Below are 9,963 nucleotides of genomic sequence, written 5' to 3'. Positions count from 1 at the left end.
GGAGCCCTTCTGAGATATTGAAGGTAATAAGTCGTCTCTCTCCTTTAGATCTTCCATGGTTGTGAGATTTGGGGCTTTTAAGCCATGGTTTGTCACCCATTCGAGTTAGAAGCCGGATCTGGAGTTGCTACTTCAGATCCGAGTGTGTTATGGACTAGAGAAGCATAAAGTATCAGCCCTTGAGTCAATGTTGAAGCCCTTTGGCCTTAAACCCTAGTTTATGGTGTATTTTGCTTAGATCTCCTTCTCTACACGTAAAGTTTGCAACTTTACGTGAGGAATAGGCTTGGGAAGGGTAGATCTACAAATTTAAGTCCCTGCATGACTCAAAAGTCCTCTGCATGTATGGAGGATCGGATGGACTCGGCGAGTCCTTTGAGTGGACTCGGCGAGTAGCTTGAAGATGAGGAGGAACTCGACGAGTGGGATGAACAGCTCGTCGAGTCGGATGAAGTTGGGCATGAACTCGGCGAGTTGAAAGAACAACTCGGCGAGTTGGATGAAGATTGTCTTGGACTCGGCGAGTCTGTTCTTGGACTTGGCGAGTCAGGTCGCCAAACCCCAAACCCTTCGAGTTGAGACTCGAATCAGTGAGTCGAATGGAGACTCGGTGAGTTGGACAGGTCAGGACTCGGTAATCGGTAGACTCGGCGAGTCATGGACTGGCTCGGCGAGTCGAGTCGCGAATAAAAGGACTCTGAACATATGAACTCGGTGAGTCAATAGGGTGACTCGGCGAGTAGGGTTGACCTAGGAGGTTGACTTTGACCAGGACTTTGACTTTGGCAAGAGTTGACTTAGTTGACCTTTGAAGGTCAGTTAGACTAAGTGTTATGCTGATATTGGTAGCTCGGGGAGCTAGTGGAGCAGCAGTTCGGAGTCAGTGGTCAGGTAGCAGTCAAAGGGATTAGCAGCAGCAGTTCAACAGTATCAGGTGAGTTTCCCTTTGTGTGAATGGGTCTACGGCCACAATGCCGGCCCATGTAGACATGAGTAGAAGACCCGGGGGTTAGCCCTAGGCATCGTATGCTAGTATGTTGTTCAGGACGAGGTCCAATGTTAGCGGGCGGGTGCCCAAGGAATGGTTTATGTGATAGTTTATACTTGTTGTCTGTGTGATACTTGTATGTGCCTGGTAGGGTGGTGAGTGTGGGCGAGGTCCCGTACCTCACCAACAACAGAGTGTGGATGGTGTTCCACATCTCATTAGCAGCAGATCAGGGGCGAGGCCCAAGTTAGGGAAAGAGTGAGCGCGGGCTGAGCCCGTATCTCACTATCAGTAGGAGCATGGACGGGGCTCCCTGGCTCATCAGTAGACTTCGGTTGTTAGGACCGGAGGGTAGTCAGACACCCCAGAAACGTCTGACAGTGTGTGATGATATGTTTGCATGCTGGCCTGTTATGTTATATGCGATAGAGGTAGTAGGAGGGGACCAGTCCCCAAGTTCGGTTGTTAGGACCGAAGGGTAGTTCAGACACCCCAGATATGTCTGATAATCTGTTACGTTATGATATGCGTATGTGATAGTAGTAGAGTTTGGTTGTTAGGACCGAAGGGTAGGTCAGACACCCCAGATATGTATGATAATATGTTATGTATGATATATGCGTAAGTAGCAGTATGGGGTGAAACAGTCCCCGAGGATCGGTTGTCAGGACCGACGGGTAGTCAACACCCCAGAATGGCTTGACACGGGTAGTCAGCACCCCAGAATGGCTTGACACGGGAAGTCGGCACCCTAGAATGGCCGCAAGGGTAGTCGGCACCCTAGAATGGCCGTACAGGGTAGTCAGGCACCCCAGAATAGCCTGGCAGTATGTTTGTTGTATGTTTGCATGGTATGTGGTAGGGTGGGGAACTCACTAAGCTTCGTGCTTACGGTTTTCAGTTTTGGTTACAGGTGCTTCCGGTAGCGGATGATGGAGCTCGGGATGATCGCATGGCACACACCATAGATTAGTCAGCCTGGGAATGTTTTACTCTGATAATGAGCATGTGTTTTGAAAACTAATACTCTGTTTATGTTTTAAAATGATGATTTTACTTTAAGTAATATTTTATTAAAATAAATTTTTAGTCTTGAATTTTGGGACGTTACAAGTTGGTATCAGAGCCTTGGTTTGAGGGATTCGGACATGCTCTCGGGTGTGTCTGAACTCAAACTGAGGAATTGGTATAAAAGTTTTCAAATGAAAAGACAGTTTTGTAAAAAGAGAGTTTTTGAGAAAGAAAACGGTTTTAGAAAAGCAAAAAGAATTCAGAAAGAAAGAACTTTGAAAAGAGAAAAGAGGTGTGGTGCATGCAATCAGCCGAGCTCAAGTAAGTACCCCAAAATACCCATACAAGTTTATGTTATGATTATCAGTTGGTAGAACAGCATGCTAGAATAAGACTAAGGATCTAGGGATGATGCCTTATGTGCTTGTTATTTGTGCTTTTGAGCTGCATAGTAGTGCTGATTAGACAGTAGTAGGATAGCCTGTTTAGGTTATGCCTGAGTTATGAGTTTGTGTTGCATGCTAGTTCAGATTTTTGCTATGTGTGTATGATTGCTTGAGTATGTTGTGGTTAGATTTTTCCCTTGTCTGAATGCTGCTTGCTTTGTGCATTGTGGGATTTTGAGTGATGGGAATTAGCCATTAAGTGGATACGCCACGTCACATGTGATCAGGGTTGAATAATCTCAGAGTGCTGGATTTGGCCCTATTGCGCAGCTCTCGTTTGAGTCCAACCGTTGTAGGGACGAGTCTCTTACTCAAAGGATTATCTGAGCCTCGTCACATGTGATGGTATCCAGGTAATGGCTAATTGGCATCACAAGGAGACCTTCAACAGCTGAGGACTGGTTTGAGCTGAGTTAGAGGTTTCCCTAGGGTAAGCCTAGGATGAGGTAGTGCTGGGAGCAGTAGTAGTAGAAAAGGGACCTGGTGGAGTCGAGGCAGTTCCTGAGGAAAGTACGGATAGATGTGGAAGGTAGTATGGGCCCGTACTACTGAAAGCAGAGGATCCGTACTCGATTCGGGAAGGGCCGAGTCAAGACCGGGAACCTGGTAGTGCGTGTGTTTGGTCTCGCAGCAGTGATCAGTATTCTGATAGTGGTTGCGTTATATTTTCAGCATGGTGACGTTGCGAGAGATACCAGTGGGCAGTTCAGGTGCCGGAAAGGGATCTGGCTCTGACTCTGGAGTCGGACAGATTGATGATTGGATGAGAAAGTTTATTTCAGCAGAAATTATGCGCAACATCATTGATCGGACTCCTATGATTTTCGATTCGGTTAAGGAGGCTATTGTGGAGCTTTTGGATAGCCGCCTCGGGGCCTTCCGGGCCGAGATTGTAGCAGAGCAGGTGGGGGCTCATCCGGAGCCTGAAGCTTGTGGGTCTCTGGGATCCTTCTGGAAGGAGGATCCTACCACTAGCTTTTGTAGATTGGGGTCAAAAGTGAATGGTGCATCATGTTTTCAGGAGGGTCATTTACAAGATTGGATTGCTGTAGAGGTTTCGCAGGCTCTCCAGGAAGAGTTACCAAACACCATTGGGCGTATCACCGATAGAGTGGTCGTCGGGATTGAAAGGCAGACCTCAGCTATCCAGGCAATGGGTGAAATGGTCACTATGACCTGCGAGCGGGAGATTGGATCAGATGGTCAGCTAAGGAAGAGGAAGCGGTCTTCCGGTCTAGTTCGGTAGGATGGGTAGATGGACACTGTCATAGTTGGTGTCAGGGGCCCGCAAGGTCGAGATGGTTGCACGAGGAAGAAGGGAGCACGGGCTGGCGTGCACAGCAAGTCTAAGTGCGGCAGATGCGGATGGAAGGGTCATAGACGCCAAGAATGCACAATAGGAGTAGAGTTATGCCATCGTTGTCAATGAACACATACAAAGCATGAAATTTTGATATATGCTATTGTAAAATGATTAGAACAACCATTACACCAACTAAAACAATTTTTAAAACACCAAAACAGTTTAGGGTAATGTTTCTAGTCCATTTCCAGCAGCAAAAGTCGAAATTCTGCATACTGATCATTCTACTCGCCGAGTGCACGAACCTACTCGGTGAGTAGGATGAATTTTGCCTTGGACTCGGCGAGTCCCCCCATGGACTCGGCGAGTCCATCATGCAGACAGCAAAAATTTCAACTATATTCACTATTTTGCATCAAGTATCAAACAAGCAAGCCTAGGCTCTGATACCACTGTTGGGTTTTAAGCAATCTAACACTTCCTAAGTGTGCATGCAACCCTAATAAACCTTGGATCTATGTTTGTCTAAATACATGCAAAAATAATAATTTTCCAAGGTTCATAACCTATCTAACATGGCATGGGGTACTTTTAAACATAAAAGAATTAGATGAGATTACATACCTTTTGATGATGAGTTTGATTCCTAAGGAGTTTGAGGGCCAAGCACCAATAGTGTGAATGCCTCAAATGGAATCACAAATCACCACAAACTCTTGGAAAACTTTGAGAGAGTGTATACACACTATAAAATCGGCCACACACAAAGTCTCACACAACTAGTGCCACTAGTTGCTATTTCATGCAACATAAGCATGCTTATATAGTGTACATGATTAGGGTGAAACCCTAATAACCCATGACCTTTCCTTTTCCAAGGATCCATGGGTTAAAAGCTCCATGGATCATCCATGGACTTCCATACAAGCCTAGCCCATTAACAAATGAGTGTTAGCCCACACTATATAAAACCAATAGCCCACAATCTAATTAGTCTTCCTTTTAATCTCTAAATTAATTCATAAGTAATTTAACACTAAGACTAATTAAATAACATGACTTCAGATTAATATATTATAACTTATAATATATTAATAAACATATGTGTATAACTCTCATAAAATTATCCATAAATAGTTTGGATGAAATGCAACCCAAATGGACCATGCCGGGTCGGGTCAAGTATATACCAAATAAGTTATGGACTTAGACACCTTATCCAACAGTTTATACTCTGATATATTAGACAGTTGTTAAGATATTTTGAGATACATTCTTTATGATTCTTATATGACGATTGATGAATATGGTTTTATTACTATTTTAAAACGAAATTTTCAGACTGTATTTTTGGGATGTTTCAAGTTGGTATCAGAGCCTTGGTTTGAGGGATTCGGGCGCACTCCCGAGTGTGCCTGAACTCAAACTAAGGAAGTGGTATAAAGTTTTCAAAAGAAAAGAGTTTTAGAAAAGCAAAAAGAAACTTAAAAAGAAAAGAGTTTTAGCAAAGCAAAAAGAATTTTTAGAAAGAGAAGAACTTTGAAAATAGAAAAAGGGTGTGGTGCATGCAATCAGCCGAGCTCAAGTAAGTACTCCCAAATTACCCATACAAGTTTATGTTATAATTGTCAGTATGAGTTTCAGCTTCAGTTTCGGTTTTAGTTTCAGCTTCAGTCTCAGTAGAACAACATGCTAGAATAGGGCTAAGGATCTAGGAAGGATGCCTTATGTGCCTATTATATGTGTATCAGCGTTATGAGAATTGCATGCTAGTTAGGGCTAAGGATCTAGGGAGGATGCCTTATGTGCTTGTTATATGTGTAGCAGCTTATTGAGAGATGCATGCTAGTACAGAGTAGCCAGTATGATAGCCAGAGTAGTATATGCTTTAGTATGTGTACTCAACGCCCGAATGCTGCTTGCTTTGTGCTCCTAGGAGTTCTAGTTGTCTTTCACTAATTAGTAAATGAATATGATAAGTTACATATTGCAAGGACTAAATAATTTCAGAAGGTTAGGTCTAGCCCTATTTCGTAGCTCTTGTCTGAGTCCAACCGTTATAGGGTAGGGTCTCTCATTCGAAGAATTATCTAGTCTGAGTAATATGTAATAGTGTTCGCGAGCTAGTTAGGGGAAGAAAGCAGGAACTTCTTATGCAGCTGATGGCGGGGAGTGAGTTGGTGGAGTCAGAGATTTCCCTAGGGCAAGCCTAGGATGAGAGTAGCAGAGATCAACAATAGTAGAAGTGACTTGGTGGAGTCGAGGCAGTACTTGAGGAAAGTACGGATAGATGTGGAAGGTAGTATGGGCCCGTACTACTGAAAGCAAAGGATCCGTACTCGATTCAAGGAAGGCTGAGATGAATCCAGGGAACTTGTAGTGTGTGAGATCCCTCGAGATTGGATGAGTATTGTGATGTTAGTGATGGCATGTTGCCGAGTATAGTGACACTACGTGGTAGACCAGATGGTAGTTCTGGTGTTGACGAGGGATCAGGCTCGGACTCGGTAGTTGGGCAGCTCGATGATCAGATGAGGGAGTTCATTCCATCTGAGGTTACGTGCAGTATCATTGATCAGGCTCCTGTGATCCTCAATGATCAGGGAGAGCATTATAGAGATTTGTGAAGAGAGGCTGAGTGCATTCTGCACTCAGATAACAGTCATGATAGAGACCCGTACGTTGATGTTTCGGGAATTCAGAGTTTGTGAGGCTTCAGATTAACATGGGGGTTAGGGACCCCATTGTTAGTAGCAGATGGTTGGCGGATGTCACCAATGCTTTTCGTACCAGACATTGTCTCGAAAGGAGACAAGATCTGATTTACTTCCTATCTCCTGAGGGATAGAGCACGAGATTGATAGGAAAAGGTTGGTAGTGAGTTGAGTGATGACGTGATTGATGCTATGTCATGGGATGACTTCCAGATCAGATTCTGAGCAGTATGTGCCCAGGCGATTGAGGCGCAGCAGTTGGCGCAAGAGTTGTTAGATCTCCACCAGAAGACCGAGACTGTGGCAGAGATCACTGCCAAGTCTCGGGAAAGAGCTTATATGGTACCATAGTATGCAACTGATGAGGAAATGAAGAAGGTAAGTTATCAGAACATACTATAAAATGATAGCAGGGAGATTGTGAGTATCTCGGGGTGCAAGACCCTGAATGATATGACTTCCATAGCTCGAGAGCGGGATATGGACTTGGAGCACATTGGTAAGAGGGAACCAAATCAGTTGCTTATAGTGAGGGGTCTCGGGAGGGGACCGTATATTTCAAATTAGCTTTCGAGAGACCAGCAGGACCAGATTCGGTGCAGCACTTGCAGGAAACTGCACAAGGGAGCCTTTCGTTCAAGAGGTTTGAGTAAGTGTAACCCTGAGTTGTCCTCAGTTTGTGTCTGAATTGTATTTTTATGAGATTTCATATGCCAATTGCATATCGAGAAGCATTGGCGAATAGTGATAGACCACTTCCCCAGATTGCGGGATTGGGAGAGTACAACGTCATCTTGGTTTATTCCAAGACTGAGGAGCAGCACGAGAAACACCTGAGGGAGGTGCTAGAGACTTTGAGGAGGAAGAGAATTTTCGCAAGGTTCTTTAATCGTGAGTTCTGGTTGCGCGGGGTGCAATTTCTTGGGGTACCTCTTCAATCGGAAGGATATTCTAGTCAATCCGGCCAAGATAGAGACTGTGATAAAGTGGGAGATTCCGATGGTCTCCAATTGAGATTCGGAGTTTCCTGGGTCTAGCAGGTTATTACCGGAGAATTATTCGGATTTTTAGAGTTGTGTGATCTTTTGGATTAGCTAGCGTTGAAACACTAGCAATGGTAAGTGTGGTTTCTAGCAGATTCGTCATGGGTGGTGAGAAGGATTGTGAATTCTTCCAGTTTTGTGTGCTGTAGGGCATTAGCAGAATCAAAGTGGGGGAGAATCGCCCTAGGATTCAGAAGCGAGACAGTTTTGAGACTAGGATAAGTTTCACATCCTTATTGGGAAGGAAGATAGCCCAAGCGGTTGTATGGTTTGAGGATAGTGTGAGATGGAAGTTCGGAGAAGCTTGCCAAAAAGGAGATCGCGTTCTCGTGATGTTACTAGTAAGCCTTAGGGAATCAGGTTTGGGATTCCATTCAGGACACGAGTTCAGTTGAGTGCGGGGCAAGCGCGTGTTTGATCCAGTATTTGAGTGTTGTAAGTCTGCGGGTGTAGCCGTAGCATTCACAAGATTAGCAGATAGTACTAGAGTGATGTGAGTCTATGGGTGTAGCTGCAGCCTTCACTAGGTTGGTAGATAGCGTGAGTGCGTTGTTAGGATGCAGAAAGAACAGTAGTACCCACCAGTTTGGGTGTAGCAGTGAGGAAATGGAAATCCACGGATTGGATTTCGAAATTTCCCAGACGGATGAGACCTGGTTAAGCCAGTGATAAGATTGTAGAAGCGCCACTATAGAGATGAGAGCAATGAAGCAGTGGACTGCTTAAGGTCATTTATGACATAAGGCTACAATTGGTGATGTAGCAATCGCGTTTAGCTTTGGGTTTGGTGACGTCAGGATTCGACGCATGGAACGAATCAGTTAGAGCAGAAGGCTGTTAGGGCCACAATGTCGGGATAAGTAGTAGCAGCTAGATCCATAGAAGAATTTCGTCCAGAAGTCGTGCGAGGCGACTAAGTAGGGAGTCCTTTGGCTCTGCAGTTGGGTTGGAACCCGATATTTCAAGATGATTGGCAGAAAATTGAGACCAGGTAGGTCTCGGTAGATGTTGGGAAGCAGCCATGTGGCAGCATATAGTTTCAGGCAGTTTAGCGTTCGGGCAGTTCAGTGTTCAGGCAGTTTAGTGTTTCAGGCAGCTTAGCGTTTGGGCAGTTCAGTGTTCAGGCAGTTCAGTGTTCAGGTAGTTAGAGTTTCAGGCAGTTCAGTGTTTTTAGGCAGATCAGGGATTCAGACAGTTTTGAGTCTCCATCAGTGATGGTATTTGAGGATCTCATGTATGATAAGCGTAAGAGATTGCTGAGTAATTCTCAGTCACCCACTGCGGGGTTCAACTATAATGATTCAGTATGAGTGGTCTGTTAGGGATTCAGATCATCAAGAGATAGCAAACGTCAGACAGAGTACATGAGAGCTTGTTGCGAGGGATTAGTTCGCCTGCAGATGTTAGGGCTTTGTGATGATTGGTTATAGCTACCCTGAGAAGCTAGGGTGTGCCTAGGATGGTGATCAGGTTACTAGAGTGGTTTGAAGTGAAAGGAACGATAATGAATGATTTCGAGGACGAAATCTAATTTAAGTGGGGGAGAGTTGTAACGCCCCGTTTATTTAAATAAATTAATAAATATAATTCCCGGACTAATTTGTGAAGAATTTTGATAGTGGGGGCTGTTTAGTAAATTACAGAGTTGATTTGAGAAGAATATGAGATGCGGGGGTATGTTTGGTAATTATCGGGACTTATTATGAATGGGAATTATGGAATCAGGGGCAAAAAGGATAAATTTTGGATCTAATTTGAAAAGAATTGATGGGGAGGGACCATAATGGGATTATAGCGCACAAGTTTGAAATGGATACGGGATGAACCCGTCACATTGATCCTCCCATTATTTTGGAGACATGAAACCCTAATCCTACAAATGTTCTAGCCGTCGGCCGCCTCTCCCGCTTCTCTCTCGTTTACCGATCGACGAAGTGTTAATCGACCGCCTCTTGCATCTCAGGTCCGATCGTCGAATGCTACACTGCCGATGAAGGTCGCCTTGCGACGTTTGCTGCCGGAAATGTCGGGGGCCGCTAGAGAACCGTCGAGAACCAGAGACAAACCCGTTACTCGTCGTGGGTGGGTCGTGAGCCACCAGAAACTCTCGGTTAGTCCTCTGCAAACCACCCTCTTCTCCCTCTTTCGTTGTTTACTGTGGGTAAGACGCCGGAAGCGTCATTGTCGACGTCGGTGGCTATGGGGCCGATGTGTGCGACTTTTCGATGATAACAGCCTCCTAGTCGGCTGTTGGGGGCTTGATCTCGAGTTGTTTCATGTATGTGTTGCTGCCACAGGTTGTATGTGTAAACTCGGACCTAGAAACCCATCGCCACCACCTCATGATGGTGGTTGCAACTGTGTTCTGCTGCCCATTTCAGCCACCAGCCACCGTAGGAGGTGGTTGTGTGTGTGTGTTTATTATTTATTGTGAAGAAGTATGTGTGATTTTTTGGCA

This window comes from Lactuca sativa, chromosome 2, assembly GCF_002870075.4.
Source record: "Lactuca sativa cultivar Salinas chromosome 2, Lsat_Salinas_v11, whole genome shotgun sequence".
Lineage (NCBI taxonomy): Eukaryota > Viridiplantae > Streptophyta > Magnoliopsida > Asterales > Asteraceae > Lactuca > Lactuca sativa.
Note: the sequence above shows the minus strand (reverse complement) of the source record.